The sequence below is a fragment of the Lissotriton helveticus genome, chromosome 1_1, assembly GCF_964261635.1.
Source record: "Lissotriton helveticus chromosome 1_1, aLisHel1.1, whole genome shotgun sequence".
NCBI lineage: Eukaryota > Metazoa > Chordata > Amphibia > Caudata > Salamandridae > Lissotriton > Lissotriton helveticus.
Window position 1 is genome coordinate 311671514 of NC_136057.1, and position 19822 is coordinate 311691335.

At 49.4% G+C, this 19822-nt stretch overlaps 1 protein-coding gene across 2 annotated transcripts in view; it reads left to right on the plus strand.

Annotated features, from left to right (window-relative positions):
• NUP205 (nucleoporin 205) overlaps positions 1-19822 on the plus strand; it is a 920380-nt gene that overhangs the window by 878801 nt on the left and 21757 nt on the right. The window lies entirely within an intron of this gene.

The window sequence follows — 19822 nt, forward strand, 5'->3', positions numbered from 1 at the left end:
ACAGCCAACAACTACACTAATGGGAGATTCACCCCCAAGTTCTCCAGCCATTCTTCAAACAGTGGGGTCACTCAGAGATAGACCTGTTTGCTACAAAAGGAAACTCCAAATGCCAGTACTTAGCCGCCAGGTTCCCAAATCCGTTGTCACAGGGCAATGTGATATGGATGAACTGGTCAGGCAGATTTGCGTACGCTTTTCCCCCAGCACCGCTGATTCCGCTGGTGGCGCGCAAACTGCGGCAACACTCACTCACACTAATCCTAGTTGCTCCCACATGGGCGAGACAACCTTGGTACACAACGTTCCTGGAACTTTCAGTAGTTCCCCAGCAAAGACTGTGCCTCGCACCCTATCTTCTAACTCAGAACCATGGAGAAATCAGACACCCAGATCCCAATCAGATGAACCTAGCGATCTGGCTCCTGAAGTCTTAGAGTTTGGATACCTTAACTTGCCTCCAGACTGCATGAACATCATTAGGGAGGCAAGACGACCAACTACACGAGCATGCTATGCAGCTAAATGGAAGAGATTTGTTATTTACTGCAACAATAACCAAATCAACCCATTAGACGCTTCCATACAAAACATAATATGTTACCTGCTGCATCTACAAAGATGCAACTTAGCATGCTCTTCGATACGACTACACCTCGCTGCTATAGAAGTATACCTTCAAAACAGGCAACACCTTTCACTGTTCAGAGTACCAGCAATCAAAGCCTTCATGGAGGGTCTAAAAAGGGTGATCCCTCCAAGGCACCCCTCTTCCCCTGTCTGGAATCTAAATATAGTGCTTACCAGACTTATGGGACCTCCTTTCGAACCGCTACACTCATGCGACCTACAATTCTTAACGTGGAAGGTAGCATTCTTGGTTGCCATTACCTCACTCAGAAGAGTAAGCAAATTACAAGCACTAACAATCCAAGAACCTTTCATGCAAGTACTTGCCAACAGGGTGGTTCTTAGAACTAACCCTAAGTTCATGCCAAAGGTCGTATCCAATTTCCATATTAATCAATCAATAGAATTGCCAGTATTCTTTCAAAATCCAGTCAGTAGCTGAGAGAGCCCTACACACATTAGATGTAAAAAGAGCTCTACATTATTATGTGGACAGAACTAAATCATTTAGAAAGACAAAGCAACCATTTGTTGCTTTTGCACCACAACACAAGGGAAATCCTATATCAAAGTCAGGAATAGCCAGATGGATAGTTAAATGCATTCAAATACGCTATCAAAAGGCAAAATGCACTTAACGGTCCCCCCAAGAGCACACTCTACAAGAAAAATGGGGGCATCCATGGCTTTCCTAGGGAATATTCCCCTTGAAGACATTTGTAAGTCAGCCACATGGACCACCATACACACTTTCACAAAACACTACTGTGTAGACGTGCAAGCAAAACAGCAAGCTGCTGTAGGCCAGGCTGTCCTCAAAACTCTTTTTCAAACTGCTGCAGCTGGCACAGGTAACCACCGCTAGAGGAGATACTGCTATACAGTCTATGCACAGATATGAATTCAGCAGCCCACATGCCTCGAACGGAATATGCTACTTACCAGTATGCATCTGTTCTTAGCATGTAGGGCTGCTGACATTCATATCGCCCGCCCTCCTCCCCGGTGCCTGTCGCAGCTGCAGCATTATCTCTGGCATGGCCATCTCTTACTTTACTATCTCCATCTCTGCCACAATGGCGAAAAACAATCTGAGGATGGAGAAGATGCCCATGCGCACTGTAGTCCAGGGGAGGAGACAACAAAGTGCAATCATCCAGACCCAACACTAGGCGGCGATCTATGCACAGATATGAATTTCAGGAGCCCTACATGCCAAGAACAGATGCATACTGGTAAGTAGCATATTCCTTATTTACGCTCACCTGATGGATGCTTGCTGTGTTAACGACGACAAGGAACCAAAGGCCGTGTTCTTGAAGTAAGAAAACAGTTTTCCCCTGAAATGTTTTCCACTTTCTAATGAATCCACCACCATTAAGCAATCCCTGTGATGAAATGTTCTCCTACATCCGCAGCCTAACACCTGTGAAGTATCCAAACACATTCCTAATGTTTTCTTCCTAACAGTTTCTCGGAAAACCCTCCAACCCTCTTGAGACCTTGTCTGCTGGCACCAGACTGCTGGCCAGCGTGTCCGGACACCAAGGGTCTCTTTGTGCGCAAATTTTGTATTTACGACTCCTGCCGCAAACCTGAAAGTGGCATAGGCGGGTGTTGGGCAGCAGGAGCACTGGCAGCAACCACAGTTGAGGTAGTGCTATGTGTGCTGCAGAGGCATGGACAGTGAGGTCTGGCCGCATACAAAAAAAGCACACAGTTGCTATGAACGAATCTGCCCAATGCAGGAATCCTAAAAAGACGGGTGTTCGGTGTTTAGACACCCCGAAATTACTTATGAACTCAGTAACCACAATGCAACATTGATTACAATTTCCCTAAGTGCAGTTGGAATCAATTTGATTTTCTTTGCCCTAGAAGTTAATAGGGTATCAAACCCGGAATGCTACCAAACTTAATTCAGCAGAAAAAATTTGCAAATTGTGAACGTGAGGTTCAACCTCGGTTGTTGCAGAGTTAAACCACATCTCCAATTGTGATTACATCTTGCTTCTATTGGGAAGGTACTGTAGATTTTCTGTACTTTTTCAGCAAAGGATGCCAGTGCACAACAGCCATCTTCGGAGGAAGAGGATGAGACTGAATGTAGTGAAGTAAGACTTTTAACAATTTGGAAAATTTCACATGAAGAGTTGCTAGCAGCTGCAACCCTCTCTGTGAAGTATACACGCTTAAGCTGAGAGAGAAGTCGATGGTATCTTCCCCCCAGCTCCTCCTTGGTAGTGGCTACTGCCCATAATTCCATTCCATTCCATTCTGAGGTCATTAGCGATTTGTAATAGTTAATTATTTCTCAGTGGTACAAGCGCTTGATCACATTTACTGGGTATGTATTTTTAATATGTTTGTGGTAAGTGGAAACTTTGCAGTACCTAATCTTCTATAATCCATCTTTGCACCTTGGATCTGATAGAGATTTCTAGCCACAGATTACTTACCATAGAATATTCCCCAGGCTGGATCCTGAAAATCTTGAGCAATAACTCTGCATGCCAGTAGGTGGCATCGTTCGGCTCTGAGCCGGAAGGGAAGAACACAGTGCCTGAATAGGCGCCACCCCAGTGTACTAGCATCAATTCTTCTCTTTCTGTTTCATCAGTGCAGATACGGGGAGAGCTACCTCAGGTCTTTTTCAGGCTACCTTTTTTGACTTTTTGTCGAAATTCATCTTGAGCGAAGGTCCCAGTGTGAGTTAGAGATGTCCCCTAGGAGTTTAAACCCTGTGGATCCTGTCACAGGCATATGTCTGTGACATACCCTCTCCTGGTTTGCTTGTTGTGCCGTTAGTCAAGCCACACCTCCAAGTCTTACCCAGACTGTTGAGCAGTACAGGGACGTGCCATCCAGGTCCTGGTTGCTAGGAAGGTCCTGGACCGGGTATTTTAAGTCATTCTTGCCTATTGTTGTCATGATCCAAATCATAGTCGTGCAAGTCCCACAAGAAAATTAAATCTAAGAAGTCAGTCACCTTAGACTTCTCCACACAGGTCATTGAACAAGGCTCGGGGAAAATGTCACAAATCTACGACCCTCTCCCACACATCAGCTGTGGAGTCTGGGACTGCTCCGCGCCTCCGGGGTATGCCTAGAGAAAAAGCTAAAAGAATTTTATGAGACCATGCACCTTATATTTGGGTGGGCCGACACCTCTAGACCACCTTCATGCCCCCCAGGTTCAACAAGTGCCCCAACTGGATTTCTGCAGGCAGGTTTGCCCCCTGTGCTAGTCAGGCCCTTTGAATCTGTTCCTTGTCCCTATCGTTTCCGGTCAGGAGTCTGCAGCCTTCCCTAGAGTCAGTTTCAGTGGCGCCTTTGCCGCTGACCCCATCGTTATACGCAACTCTGATAAGGAGTCGGACTGGCGTCATCCGACGCTGATTTCAGAATTGACCCGACCAAGAACATCCAAGTGGGATACAGTGCCTCCCTTTACTGGCGGGTCTTGTGGAGAATATGATTGAGGTGAATCTGAGGATCCCTACGGTTATCCCAACCCCCCCTGGAAGTGCTCTTGTACAAGGATAGCAGGTATCAGGACTTGGCAGATGCCCGTGGTCTAGGCACCTCCCCCGATACTGGCCTAGTCCCCCCTCCTAGTGTGGTTGCAGAGGAAGGGGCTTTATTTGCTATGGTGGTGAGGAGGACAGCTTCGCTCCAGGACCTTACGCTACCCTATGTGGCAGTCAAGGCTAGCGTCTTGACAGAGGTGCTTCAACTCAGGGTAGTCCCCATTGAACCTCTTCTCTCCTTTATTGAAGCCTTAACTGATGCCCCGCTCAGGGCCTGGACCAAGCCCTGCACAGACACTCCTGTGCCACAGGAGCATTGGCTGCTATCATCGCCGCTCTCCTAAGACTCAGCTTTCCTCACCCAACACCTCACCACGGAGAGCCTGGTCGTCTAGACCTCTACCTCTAAGATTAACTCTGGCGCGTTCCCTACCACACCATTGGATAGGAAATCCAAGAGTCTGGACACCTTCGGCAAGAGGATTTTCTCATCCACCAGCTTGCATTGTGGTCCGTGAACAGCGCATTCATCTTGGGCTGGTATTCATAACACAGTTTGGGAGTCTATTGCGCAAGTGCTGCACATGGTCATGGAGGAGGCCTGAGACATCATGTTCCAGACTATTGCCAATGGCAGGGACGAAGCAAAGCTCACATTATGCTGCTTATAGGATACGACGGACTCGCTAGGTAGAGCGATTGCTTTGTCATTGGCACTTCGTCGCCATGCTTGGCTACGGTCAACAGGCTTTTCAGGTGATGTTCAGGCATTTCTTATGGACATGCCCTAAAGCACTTGCCTGTTTGGTGATGAGGCAGATGCAGCACTCTCGCACTTCAAGAACAGTATGGCTACAGCCCAGTCATGGTTGCTCTCCAAGGCCCCACTGCCTTCCGTGGCTTCGTTAGGTGCTACCAGCCGCATCCTTTTCTGCCCATCCACCATGGCCAGCAGACTCCCTAGTCCTTTTGTGGCAGCAGACATGGTTCCCACAAGTCTCATGGGACGCAGGGCCAGAGATCTGCCCAGTCCGCCACCTTCCCACACCTGCAAAAAGAACAATTGATGGACAGAATGTTGAACAATGTCATACTTTCACCCCAATACAGAGATCTGGGCCTAAAGCCTTCGTTATTTTGCTCCCTATGCCATTCCAGTTTAAACCCAGCAATATGCAAATCAGTTTTGACCCTGCTCTCCATGGGAACAGCCCAGCCCGAATTGCCAGGCCTGGTCCTCACAGGACAGGAAACACTCATCCTGGGACCGGTTTCAGGTTTTCACCCCTCATCAGCCAGGCTAGCTTGACTCCAGTGGCATGGGGAGCACGGGACCTACGTCTGGGTCTACCCGCCCCACTCGGGGTGACAAATGCAAAAAGAGCAATAGTTGGACAGTGTTGAACAATATCAAACATTCACCCCAGTACAGAGATCTGGGCCTAAATCCATTGTTTTTCCCACGCCTGGCAGCCGCAGCCTTCTAACCACTTTAATATGCCCTCTTTCCATCCTGGGTGTAAGGAAATGCCTCTTTATGCACGGTGACCCCCCAACTTTTTGGACTGATGCTTCTGGTTTTTCAACTCTGAAAGTGCACTGAGGCCTGCTAACCAGACCTCAGTGCCAGTGCCCTTACCCTAAAATGTGTATGTTACATTGGCTTATACCCATTTGGCATAAGCAAATTTACCTATAAGTTCCTAGTCTATGGAGCCCCGGATACCCAGGCATGCAAGTTAGAGGGTCTCCCCAGGGATTGCAGCACTGGATGTGCCACCCTGGAGGTGACACAGGTAAAACGAATCTCCCAGTCCGGATTGCAGACTGGAAGAGCAGTTTTAAAATGCCAGCTTGGCCTTGCCATTTAAAGTAATGGTGAAGCCAAACTTCCTTCTGCAATATGTGTAAAATCACCCCTATGGGAGACCTAGCGGCAGGGTGCAGCATAATCCATGGGCAGAACACTAATTTTACATGTTTTGGCAGTACAAACCTGAAACTGTTGGTTTTACTGTGGAGAGACTTAGTTACCACGAGTACAGGATTACATGCAGACTCTGACCCGTGCAACGAAAGTTAATACTATAAGGTATCAATCAACTCATTACATTAAGCTCAACTTGATTCTCAAGTCAAAATTAATGTAACAAGTTGCAGTATGCAACTTTTACAAAGGTGCCACTTTGTTGCCTGTAGTCCCCTGTGCCCTGAATATTTACACAGAGTCTCCCCAAGAGAGCTTTCTTCCCTCCTGGAAAGACGTACCAACAATTCCTCGGAAAAGAGGCATTAGAAGCCTGCCCTGACAAGAGCCGTTACCTTCCTCCCGCAGGAAGCCACATGGTTGTTGGCCCACAAGGCAGGCTTCAAAAAGCCTTTGAAGGGCAAACTGGCAACACTTTGTAGAGGGGTTGCTTTGCTGTCTAGGTAGACAGACTGGCACAAGGTGAAACCAGTTGCCAAACCGGTTTTCCAGAGGCGTGTAGCCCCCTTGGCACCCTAACCTCTGGGTTGGGCTAGGGAGCTCTTAATGCCAAGAAAGGTGTTCTGCCATGTTGGAAGTGGGCAGAATGATGCATCCTGCGATAGCCAGACGCCACACTTGGCACCCAGAACTCAGATCTCAAATGGGATTGAAAGAGGACTGCACTGTGGAACTGTGGAAGTGGCAAATGGAGGCCTCTAATTGCATGGACTGCACCTGCTGAATCTGGTGGCATGCAAAAGAGAAGGAACTGTGCTTGCTATGTCCTGCTTGTGGAGAATTTGCCTCCAAACGACTAAGTATTGCCATGGAAAGATTTGGCTGTGAATGTGATTCTGTTGACTCTGAGCCCAGTGGCGACTGGACTTCTAACAGAGCAAGAGGACTTTATGGAACGTTAACCCTGTGACCAGAACCGCTTCACCCTTATATAGGACCAAGGAGTAGCCGCAGCACGACCCCTGTGTCCTGCACCTCATCCACCGCATCCTTGAGCATCTTCAGCACTCTGTATCCCTTGTATCAGGACCTCTTCCATAGGAAACCATAGCAAAGGATAAAAGCGCCTGAGACTGGCTCCCTGTCTAAGTTGGTCGCCTCAGGTAACTCTAACAGACCACAATATAACTAGCCAACGTTTTTGCCTAAACATTTTCTAAATGTCAAATTTGTTGAATCTTCCAATGCTTTTACGTGGTTGAGGCAAATGTTTTTATTTGCTATACCTCGTCAATTCTATATCTACGAAACTGTCCGGTGGAAATTGGTGTCGGATTTCTTGAGTGTCTCTTTGATTTCTTCATCAATTGTTTTGGTGCTGTTTAAATACTTTACACTTGTTCCTTTGTATACAGCTTGCAGCTCAGAAGCACAGCTATCCAGGATTGAGCTACAGGGTTTATCAAACGAAACCTAGTGGTCCTTAAAGGTTTGGTAAGTGTATTACATGATGAGGTCGCATAACCACACCATATAATATCCCCAATTTCCTCACAATGGGCAACCGGTCGGCGGTAGGATCCAGTACCACCTGCTGCAAAGGCGGCTATCACCTCGGACAACTGGGCGCTCCAAATTCTTCACAAGGGTTATGCTCTTTCATTCATAGCACTGCCACCATCTTCAGATCGGCTGACGGAGGACCACTTCTTCCTGTTGCATCAGGAAGTAGAGGCTCTTCTGGTGAAAGGAGCAATCCATAGGTGCCGACATCAGAAGTAGGTGATGTTTATTTCTGCTACATTCTGGTGCCCAAGAAGGATGGGCCTCTGTCCATACTAGACCTATGCCCTCCTAGCAACTTCCTGAAAAAGGAGAAATTAAAAATGCTCAAGTTGGCTCAGGTCCGGTCTGCCCTGGAGACTGGATGTAGCGCTGGACTTGCAGCACGCATATTGCCATATACCTGTCCTGCCGGCCAGCCAACATTTCCTGCTATTCACAGTGGTCTAAGAGCACTTTCAATACTCTTTGCTCCTTTATGGACTCACCAGCTCCCCTCAGGTATTAATGAAGGTGATAGTGATGGTAGCAGCCCATCTGCAGAGAGCAGGGGTTCCAGTCATTCCCTACCTCTGCAACTGGCTGTTGAACTGTGGTCACCCCAGTCAGTTATTGCCAGCCTACAGCAAACCCCTTGCATTTGCTGGGGTTCTCTATAAAGATGCCAAAGTCACACCTGACTCCCTTTCAGACACTCCCTTTCTTCTGAGCCATTCTGGCCATTGTGCAGTTCCACGCCTACCCTCTGGATCGGTACGTCTGGAATATTCAGGCTGTGATTCTGATGTTTCAGCCTTTTTTCTGGATTTTGTTGAGACTGACTGAGGCTGCTGGGTCTTGTAGCCTCCTACATCTTGTTGGTAAAGCAAGACTTTGCACTGGGACCTGAAATCCCATTGGACACAGCATCAGGAGGAGAATCTCTCATATCTGGTCCATCTCCAGATGGTTTGTGCTCTTCATTAGGATCTGCTACGCACTGGCCAAGAAGCAACCCCTTGAGTGCTTGCCGGCCCCTTCCACCCGAACCAAAGCTTTGACCACTGTTAGCTTGCGGATTTCCTGTCCTGGACATCTGTCAGACTACTAAGTGGGCTTCTCTGCAAATGTTTACAAAACCCTACTGTCTTGACCATCAGGTCTGTCGTGATGGGCATTTTGCCCTTTCGGGCCGCCTGTTTTTTTTTTGTGTGTGAACCAGTTCGCAGATCCACCTTTGGGGAGGTATTGCTTTGGTATCTATTCTATGGTGAGGGATCTGTGGCTAGAAGTCTCAATTAGATCAGCAAGTCCCTTACCTTCTGTAACGCCATATTGGTAGAGACTCTTTCTAGCCACTGATTCCATTCCGATCTTTCCAACCTCAGCTTCTGCAAAAAAAACTTTTTTACCTAGAAGGTCCCTGTAGGTCCTTAGTGTCTGCAAACTGGTCCATCAGCCTTCTGAGGTGACTCTGTGCTTCTGGTGCGGAAATGTCACTGAAAGAAACTGATGTCCGCGCGCTGGAGTGGCACCTCTGTAGGCATCGCACATGTCACTCCCAGCACGGATGATCCTGACTCAGAGTCTACCGCCGATCTGAGACACTGCCTAAGATTTTCCAGATCCAGTCTGACTGCTGGGGAATATTCTCAGGTAAGAAATATGTGGCTAGATAGTGTCTCTACCAGATAAGAGGTAAGTAACTTATTCATGTGTAACAACATTCCTTTATCACTCTTAATGTGTGAACCCTGCTCCAATTTAGAAAAAAGCTGGAGATGCACATTTTTAAAGAACGCTACATCATGGTGTAGTAACAGGGGGGGCGTGGCTTGGGCGCCGATGGCGATGGTCGCCTGAGAGCTCGGCTCCGGGACTGAGCCCGTGATTATCCTGTAAATCGGAGGCTGCGGGGCACCCCGGACCCCGCATTCTGCTGGACGGACCGACGACGACCTGCCGGGGCCCTTGATGTGGCTCGGACGAGTGGTGATCCGGCGTAAAACCGAAGTTTGCGGACCCAACATGGCGCCCGGACTTCATTGTCCCCCTAGCCGGATCCATTGAACTGGAGGAGCGTCGCCGGCGGCGTCTCGCCTCCGGCTTTGCCATCCCCTGCTGATTTGTGCACTAGATATCGGTCGGATCGGACTTTCTGCAACGAGAATGCACTCGGTTGGGTAACCGGGCGGATGCCCACGTTATAGTGGATCCCGTGAGCGGACGTCTGGTGAACCAGGCGGTGGCCGCACTCACGACACCGCACCTAGCTACAGTTTCCTGGCCAGTCCACTCCCATGGGAGGCGCGACACTCTGGCGCCACAAATCGTCCGGTGGAGTTGGTGACCCTCACCCCGGGACTTTAGCGGCTGTGCGGGCCTGCCCGACCTGGCGGCGGTTGTCTCCGCCCCCTTATCGGTGCCCTCGGACGCCGTGGTGGTGGCGCGAGCCGAAGCGGAGAAGTTCCCACAGGCCCTGGAGAAGGAGGTCTCCGATACTCGACTTAAGATCCAGTGACCGGGAGGGTCGCGGTCGGCATCTGCTCCCAGAGACGCATGCTCCTGGACCATCACGGAGTACCCCCGGCGACATGGGGAAACCTAGAGGAGCCAAGGGGACTACCCCAACCGCCTCAGACTCGGAGACCCAGGACAAAGAGGAACATGGGGACCCAAAGAGTTCTGGTGGTGCGTCGATGCAACAGCAGTTCGACCGTGTCCTGGAGGCGATAGCGACCACGCGATCGGCCCTCCAACAGGACATTGCCCAGGTGGCGACGAGCCTTGGTCTCCTTAGAGCGGACCACGGCAAACTGTCGGACCGGGTCAAGGAGGTGGAGAGCTCGGTGAAAACCTTGGAGCCGGCGCAGCGAACCTTGGCTGCGACTATGAAAGATGCCTTATCCCGGATTGCGACCCTAGAGCAGAGAGCGGAAGATGCGGAAGGCCGCAACAGGAGGAACATCCGCGTGGTGGGCCTTCCGGAAAAGATCGAGGATGGCGACATGGTGGCATACTTGGAGGCCTGGCTCCGTGACACGGTGGCCCCGGAGGGGCTGTCCTCCTTCTACACCTTGGAGCGTGCCCACAGAGTCCCGGCGCGGCCACCGCAGCAGGGACGTGCCCCGAGACCAGTGGTGGCGCGGTTATTACACTTTCGGGACAGAGACTTCATCCTCAATGCCGCCAGGCATAATGGCCCATTCAAAGTGGCGAACAGTCAGGTGAACATCTTCCCGGATTACACCTACGAAACTCAACGCAGGCGGTTCTCCTTCCTGGCGGTCAAGCGCGAGCTCAGGAGCGAGGGCATCCAGTACTCGCTACTCTATCCTGCTAGGCTCCGCATCATTGTCGATGACAAGACTCAATTCTTTGACACCCCGGAGGATGTCTGTGCCTGGCTCGAGCTTTACAGAGCAGGGAAAGATGGCTTCGGCTCCTCGTCCCATCAGGCGGAGGGGCCGGAACAGAGACGGCGATCCAGGAGGATTAGGAATCGCCGTGGCCGCTCAGGGGGGCCCTCAACTGCAGAGACGTCGACGGAGCGGAGGGGAGTGCTGGAGGTGTTATCTGAGTTGTCTGGCGCACGGGACGATGCCATTGAAGAGGAAGCGGAACCGGGTGACGAGGGGGCACAGTCGGACTCCGAGGACTCGGTGACCGATAGCGCCCATACACTGGTGATCACACCGAAGTCGGCGGAAGACCTTCTGGATGGACAGGGGTAACGGGGTGAGCTACCTCATTTTGGGAGGGGGCCCGGCAGGGGGGAGGCGGTTGCCGTCACTTGATGCTGACAACGAGGGCGGGGAGGGTGGGGTGCCCCTGTTCTTGCCCCGAGGGTCTTTGGTACTGTTTTGGGCTTGTTTTAGTCCTGGTAGCCTGAGCGTCAAGGGCCCACTGCCTCCGCCCGGCCCGCACCTGGCCCTTAAGGCCTTCCTACGGTGGCGACCGCAGGATTAGTAGGGATTATTGGGTTGTTAGAGGGCAAGGTTTGGATGGGATCTGGATGGTGCTGTTTGGGTCCTGTTCTGGGGAGGGTGGGTGGGGGTTTGGTTCGTTCTTGGGTTGTTTGGCCTTGGTTGGGGAAAATGGCCGCCATCAGTGCTGGGATGTATGATGTACTTTTTTTGTGGGGACCCGGATGGGGAGACTGTGCGAGAACAATATGGGACAATGGCTGATGTTGCTAACTTGAAATGTGTTACTTGGAACGTGCGGGGGCTTCATACTATGTCCAGGCGCCACAAAGTCCACGCTTATTTAGTGCGTAGGGGAGTGCAAATGGCGCTGCTGCAGGAAACTCATCTGAACAAGGCGGAAGGGGCGGTGCTACAGCGTAGATGGAGGGGGCAGGTCTTCTACACATCGTACTCCGCGTATGCCAGGGGGGCGCTAATTTGGGTTAGAGCTGGGGTCCCCTTCCAGGTCACGAACACAGTGGTAGATCCAGAGGGGCGTTACGTGGCCATTTCGGGCACTTTAGGAGGGAGGGACTTGAACGTTTGCTGTATGTACGCTCCTAATATAGACCAGACTGCCTTCCTTTCCAGGTTATCGGGCTCGTTGGCCCACTTCTTTTCCGGGCCCCTTTTGCTTGGAGGAGATTTCAACTCAGTAGTGGACGTAGACACTGACCGCTCACATCCACCCCTTCCCGATTCTCCGGTTCGTCGCACGGCTAGGGGTCGTAAGGATTGGCAGACCCACTGGGGTCTGACGGATATCTGGAGGGCGCACCACCCCACATCTAGGGACTATTCATACTTCTCGAGCCTACATGAGTTGCATGTCAGACTGGATGGATTTCTTGGCTCGCCCGAACTGGTTTCGGCAGCGGTCCGATCTGAGTACCTGTCCAGGACCATTTCAGACCATAACCCCCTCCTGCTGGACCTTCGCTGGCTTCCCGGGGCGCCGGCGGTGCCCACCTGGAAGTTACGACCCGAGATTCTTGAGGACAGTGTTTTCAGGGCGGACCTGGGGGATAAGGTATCGGAATATTTTGCGTCCAACAGCGGCACCGCGAGTACAAGAGCGTTAGAGTGGGACGCTTTTAAGGTAGTGGTGAGGGGTTACTGCATCTCTAAAAAGGTGGGCATGAGGCGAGTTATCCTAGCTGACTTAGACGCAGCGGACCGGACACTCCGCGAGCTGGAAGTTCGCCGCCCCGGGCGCCCGGAATTACAGGTACACACGGCGGGGGCGAGGGAGAAGGTGGCGGCGGAGGTCGAACGGCTTCGCTGTTTTGACTACAAGGCCTACACGGTCCGGTCCATCGCGGAGGGGGACAGATCGAGCGCGTTGTTGGCATGGCTGGCCAACCCTACGCGTCAGTCCTCATTGACGACAAGTATGCGTAAGGCGGACGGAACCGAGGTATACACTCAACCGGAGATTCTCAGCTGCTTCCGGCATTATTACGAAAGTTTGTACCGCAGTCGCTCCGCCCGAGACCCTGACCGGCTCGATAATTATCTACGCCCACTGGAGCTCCAAACAGTGGAGCGCGAAGTGGCGAAAGCCCTGGGGTCCGACATAGAATTGGGGGAGATCCGCGGTGCCATTAAACGGATGGCGAGAAATAAGACCCCGGGCCTGGACGGCCTGCCCGTGGAGTTTTATGCAGCTTATGCTGACCTCCTGGCCCCTAGGTTATTGGTGGTCTACAGAGAGGCGAAGAGGTTGGGGCGGCTCCCGAGCTCGATGTGTGAGGCGTTGGTGGTTCCTCTCCTCAAACCAGGAAGGGACTCGTCAGACCCGGGGTCTTACCGTCCCTTATCGATGCTGACGGTGGACTATAAGATACTGAGCAGTATCTTGGCCTCGAGGCTGCTGGGACACATGAGTTCCCTGGTGCATGAGGACCAAGCAGGTTTTATCCCAAGGCGTAACACGACTATGAACATTCGCAGGTTGTTCCGTTTGCTAGGGGAACCGTTTGTGGATGCCCCGTCCCCGGTTGTCTTATCGGTGGACCTAGAGAAGGCTTTTGATAGCCTGGAGTGGGACTACCTTTGCACGGTGCTGCGGAGATTCGGCATGGTGAGGGCTTCATCAGATAGACCGCGGTTCTCTATGCCTCTGCATCGGCCAGGGTCCGGGCGGGACCACTGATTTCCTCGCAATATCCGGTAGAACGAGGCACGAGGCAGGGGTGTTCGTTGTCCCCACTTCTCTTTGCACTGGCGGTGGAGCCACTCGCGCTGCATCTTCGATCGGGAGCCCACTATATGGGCCTGTGGACGCCTTCGGGCCCGCACTACGTTTCGCTGTATGCAGACGATCTGTTGCTCTTCCTAGAGGACCCCCTCGACGCTTTACATGGAGCGGCGACGGCGCTCACGGAGTTTGGGGAGGTTTCGGGCCTCCGGGTGAATTGGTCCAAGACCTGTCTTTTCCCGGTTCGTAAGGGTGCCCCCGCCCCTACTCCAAGTAGGGAGATTAGATGGGAGCCCGACTGCTTTAAGTACCTGGGGGTATTCGTCTATCACGACCCATCCGACCTCCTGGATGGGAACATTGCCCGCAGCACTCGAGCACTTCGAGGCTGCATGGACTTCTGGGCCACGCTGCCGCTCTCGGTGGCGGGACGGATCGCTCTGCTTAAAATGGTGGCGCTTCCCAGGCTCTTATATTATTTCCGGACACTACCGATCTGGGTCCCACCGGCCACGTTTCGACTATTACGATCTATGGTGGTCGGATTCCTTTGGGGCTCGGGCCGCCGTCGGGTGGCCCTTAAGACCCTGATGAGGCCGAAAGATGAGGGGGGGCTTGCGGTGCCGGACTTCGAAAAGTATTATCTGGCGGCGCAGCTCCAGACCTTCACCCAGGCGATCGCCCGGGAATTCCGAGGCCCGGAAGACAGAAGGGGGACGGGCATGGCCAGGCATGTTCTCTCCTTCATAGCGCTGCGACAACGTTTGGCCCTGCGGGATTTGTCGGAGGAGCGGACCGTCCGCCTTTGTTGGAATCGGGCTCACGCCCGAGGCCATCTGAGAACACCATATGCGCCCGAAATACCTTTGGGGATGCTGACGGCCCTCCCCCATGGAGGCGATTGGTCACGATTGGCGGCCTGGGAGGACGCTGGCTTACAGCTGGTTGGGGATCTGTATGAGGACGGGGCGCTCTTGCACTTCCAGGATCTTATCGACCGCTTCGAGATCCCCCGTGGTGACTTTCTGTTGCACTCGGCCATTGTTCGAGCGATCCAGGCGCACTGGAAGAGCGGGCAGGAGGAACCCGCCTTATCTCCGGTGTGCCAATACGTGATGATGTCTGCGGGCACGGTGAAGGCGGTCACCTGCCTTTACGGCAGATTGATCAACGAGGGGTTGGCTCCTCTCACTTCTTTGAGAAACCGCTGGGAGGAGGACATTGGCAGGGAGATCCCGGAGACGACCTGGTCCCAGTTGGTGCGGCGAGCCTGGAGGGGCACACGCCACGCCCGTTTTCAGCTGGTCCACTATTACGTTCTCCATAGAGCATATCTGACCCCAGTGAAAATTAAGCGATATTTTGCCATGAATTCGGCGGATTGCCCTAGGTGCCCGGCTCAGGAGGCGGACCTCCTCCACATGTTATGGGCCTGCCCGGGATTATCATCCTACTGGGTGGAAGTGGGGAAGACCCTGGAGGAGGTGACGGGGAGATCCTTATCATTTGATGCGGCGGTGGGACTCCTACACTGGTTCCCTCATACCCCTAAGAATAAAATCTCCAGCAAATTTATCGACCTAGGGCTCCTTCTTGCTAAGCGAGAGGTGACCAGGAACTGGAAGGCACGAGTTGGTCCGACAGGAAGTCGATGGCACAGCGAGCTCTTGAAGTGGGCGGCGGGAGAGAGCACCCTGAGATACCAACTGGCTAGGAGGCAGCGTAATGAGAAGGCGCAGGAGGCAGCGTTGGAGTGGGAAATGTTAGTGCAGGCCCTCAGGGATTATTGCGCCCCCAGCGACTCTGAAGGTGAAGAAGCGACTCGCCCCGAGTCCCATTAAAACATTTGCACTATTAGTCCTGTTGCTTTCCCCGTGGGTCCCATAGTAGATCCTGTTGCGGTTGTTCTCAGGCGCTGATGGCGGGGTTGGGTGGGATTTACTTTGGTTAGTAGTATTTTGAGGGTGGGGGTTTATCTTTGGGGTTTATAGGCTTGTTTGGAAAAGCAGATGACGGACAGTGGATCATCCGGACCAGCTCTGACATCCTTCTGAGCCCCCATTGCATTTCGCCGCCCGACCCCAGGGTTGTGGGCCGGAAGGCTATGTACAGAACTTACGGTGCGGGGACAGAGGGTTGTATTTCGCTGATGTTGCTTGTGTTATTATGCTGGTCGATTTTGTAACGATTTACTAATTCCTGCAATAAAAATATATTTAAAAAAAAAAAAATCATGGTGTAGTAACAGTCCGCACTCGCTCTTCGAAATCAGCTGCCCACTCCAATCCCAAATTAACCGTAACCTTTAATGCTTTCACCTTGTCCAGCGGTGTCTTACCTTTCGGCTTGGTTCAATCTATACAAATACTACATACATGCCACATTACATAGCTTACATGTGGGTCACTGTGTTAAGGTGCACAAAACTGCTGTTTGTCAATCACAAACAAATTGAACCATCACTCCAACCTGTACAGTCAAAAATAGATCATCTTTCAAACATGCCGTTTGCCCCTCCCACTCCAGTTCCCATTCGGCACTAATGTAACTAGTATAGCATACAGATGTCCACAGCAACCAGAAATCTCAACTGCCCTTTTTAGTACACTATTGTGTAGTACGCATTTGTGGCAGTTTCTGCCCAACTCCAGCTTCTGCCTCTCATTGACACATTTTGCAAAACTTTGACAAATGTTAGATTCTCAGCTGCTCTTAGGGCTTTGTAACTTCAGTCAGCATTTAAATGGGATAGTGCAGCTTCAAACAGCCCTTCTTCGGCACCTTTAACAGTTATTAAACTAATGGTATTTAGTTGGGATAGCCGTTTTGTTTTCCAAACAGGAGCACAAGTTGACATCATTGTGGAGTACTTAACTAATGTTATACTATAGATCATGTCAAATGCTGTTGATTGTTACATGTAAAATCTTAAACAATCTAAAAAAAGTTATTAAACGGACACACCTGTACTAGCTTGAACAATGGGTGTTTAAGGGAACTGGTTTTAGGACAGATGATGAATGGGGTTCTTACTCTTTTAGACCGCTCAGATTTTTTGCTTTTGGAGCACTCGGTTTTTACATCTGTTGGGATGGAGTCTCGCTCACTGTAAGCTCTGGTAAAATGGACTTGAGTGCTATATACCAGTGCCCTCTTTCTAAAATTAAAATTTGCTGCTGCATAGTTGGGAGTAAAAGACTCTGTGCTGGTTGAACATGATCATGTGTGCACAGTCGTGTGCTTTCATGCGCAGGCTCTGTGAGTGGGACTTCTGACTCAGCCTTGTATCTGCACCTGTAGCCTGCCGCAGATGGGACGTTTCATAAGTTGTTTATAGGCTTTGTGGCCATTTAGAATTTACGTACTTTCCCTTTTCACAGTGATTAACTGTATTTAAACTTTAGGCGAACGCGGCACCAAAGTATCAATTTTACATTAGATTAACTTAGAGTCAAGTTTAACATGCGCCTCCCTAGGTAAAGAAAGGTCAAAAGTGTAAATATAAAATTAATGTAATTCTTTAGTCTATCATGGGCTCTTCATAATGTAGGATTTGCGTGTGATTTAGTGCTCATGCATTATTTGCCCTGTGCCTGTGGACAATTCATGTGTTCAGTCTTTGAAAACTCTGCCAAGCACACTAACCTTATTTGTGAACGCTCATGTATTTTACATTCCATAAGAATAAACTTATCCATACTTGTTCAAGATCTCTTTAAAATATATTTTGTTATTTTTGTCTTTTTATATATTAATGTGTTTAATTGCATATAGTAACAGAATGCAGTTGTCATTAATTTTGCCACCATGTGTTTCGCATCCTGCTTCCTCAGTGCATTTTTTCTTTTTTTAAAACAATTGAGTCCAATGTGTTTCCACACAAGAATACATGATTTGAGATATCGATTCACATAGTACTTCTCTGAAAATTAACAGTGAAAGTAAGAAGAAATTAAAAGTATGCACAAGTCAATACTTCATAACATGATTCATTATGCACTATTAATTTTCAGAAAAGACATTGGACTTGATTGTCTTTTAGGAAAACGAAAATGCCCTGAGGATGCTTGATTCTGAACTTCTGTTGGCCAATTGAGCTTTTATAGGTTTTCTGCAGTATTGTACAACAGATTCATCATTTGCCAGTTAAACCAGATTAGCAGAAAAGAAAGGGGGATTTGAAGGGAGCATTATAGGTCGGCCCATACAAACTCAATTATGAGTCCGAGGCAAAGCTTTTTATAACTAGTTTTCTCTTTTTGTTTCACTTGGGACACAATCTGCTCCATTCTTATACATCACTTACTCCGAACTGGTCCTTCTGGTCAACGTCCCATTTCAAAATGGTGGCATTTTTCAGATTGCAGAGATTTTTCAGCCTTGCCTACAAGGTTAAAAACACAGCCATGACTGTGTCTGTCCACATTTCATTTTGGCTAGTCCGCATAAGACATGTTTTTGTTAGAGACTGAATCACTTGCTGGAGAATCCCTTGATGGAGGATCATTTTGGCCTTCGAACGCATCCTGCTTCGTATACATCCATGACCTGTCCTGCTCATGGGATAAGTTTGACAAATATGGAATGCCTTTCATTCCCATTCCATACTGGTGCTCCCACTAATGGGTTTCATTGCACTTTTTGTTTATCCATGTCTTTTTCTGATTTACTTGACCTCTGTTATGTACAGACTCATTTTACCCCTCGAATGAACTGCAGTTGTTTTTGGTCCTATACCTAAGCACCGCCCTGTACCTTGATCCTATATTAACCTTGCTGCTGTAATCATTAACCATCTCCCCATGCTCATGTAGATTTCAAATTTGACTATCCTGGTTTCCTCAGATTATTTCTACTTACTTTACCAAAATATGGAAGCATGTGTTATTTAAGAGGAATGGCAATTCCGTTCCCTTAGTGATACCTAGTAACCTCATGTTTTTATCATTTTGGGGTCATGCTAGTAGCTTAGTTAATATCTCTGTTTTCCCTCTAGCTGCATATAAGTACCTATCATAGCTCCTTTACGAGCGCATTTAAAACATATCCTTAAAATCACAAGATTTAAACACTTAATATCTTAAGAATCTGGAGCGGTACCAGCAGATCCAGTGTTTTTATCAATTTAATTGTCATCATCAGCAAGTTGGACTATAAGAACAGTCAACCTGTGCCCATCAGCCCTTAAGCATCCAAGTATGTCTCAACATTTTTTATTTTTGATACATTCACTTGCGTACTTCCCACCCATTCTTTCCCCCCACCAACTTCACATGTGTAGCACATTGTTATATGGATGAAAACGCCACAGTGTGTGCTCGCTTAATAAGAACTTTTCTAGATTATGTGGTATCTTCATTTTCTTTTTTTCCCCTCTTTCTTCTTTTTGTTCAATATAAGAGCCTTGAGAAAGCCCTAGACCTGTAAGTCTTGATATGGCGAAACACATGTATGCTGAACAACTTGCAACTGATGACTATTGATTATTGGTATTAAATGTTGTTTATAAACTCCAATGTCACTGGGTTAATTTTTTTCCTGATGCTCGCTAAATCAAGCCTTATGTATCACGACAGTTGATCCTCCATCATTATATTTGGTATGTCCATCCCTCTATTGTAATTACTAGATCTAACTTGGTTAAAGGGGTTTGCCTAAATCAGATGCACATTCCATACCCAATTTTGACTAAGATTTCATTAAGCTACAGATTGGATTTGTAAACGTGGGCATGTTTAACAACCCTTTTCCCCCTCATCAACATGTATTATACAATCTTGAGGTACCTGAGGTTTTAGCTTTCTACTCTTAGATTAAACGTTGACTGTTTGACTTTGCTACCCCTGGAGAATACAGTGCCAAAGAGTACCAAAGAGTAATGTTGCTATCCAACAACTCTGTAATAGTATTGGTGAACGTGGGACACCAATGGTAAATGGCTTTGGCTGTATTGTTTCTCTTGGGGTTTTGGATATGCAATAGAAATGCTCCATTGATGTTCATGAAAATCATAGCTCGTTTTTAA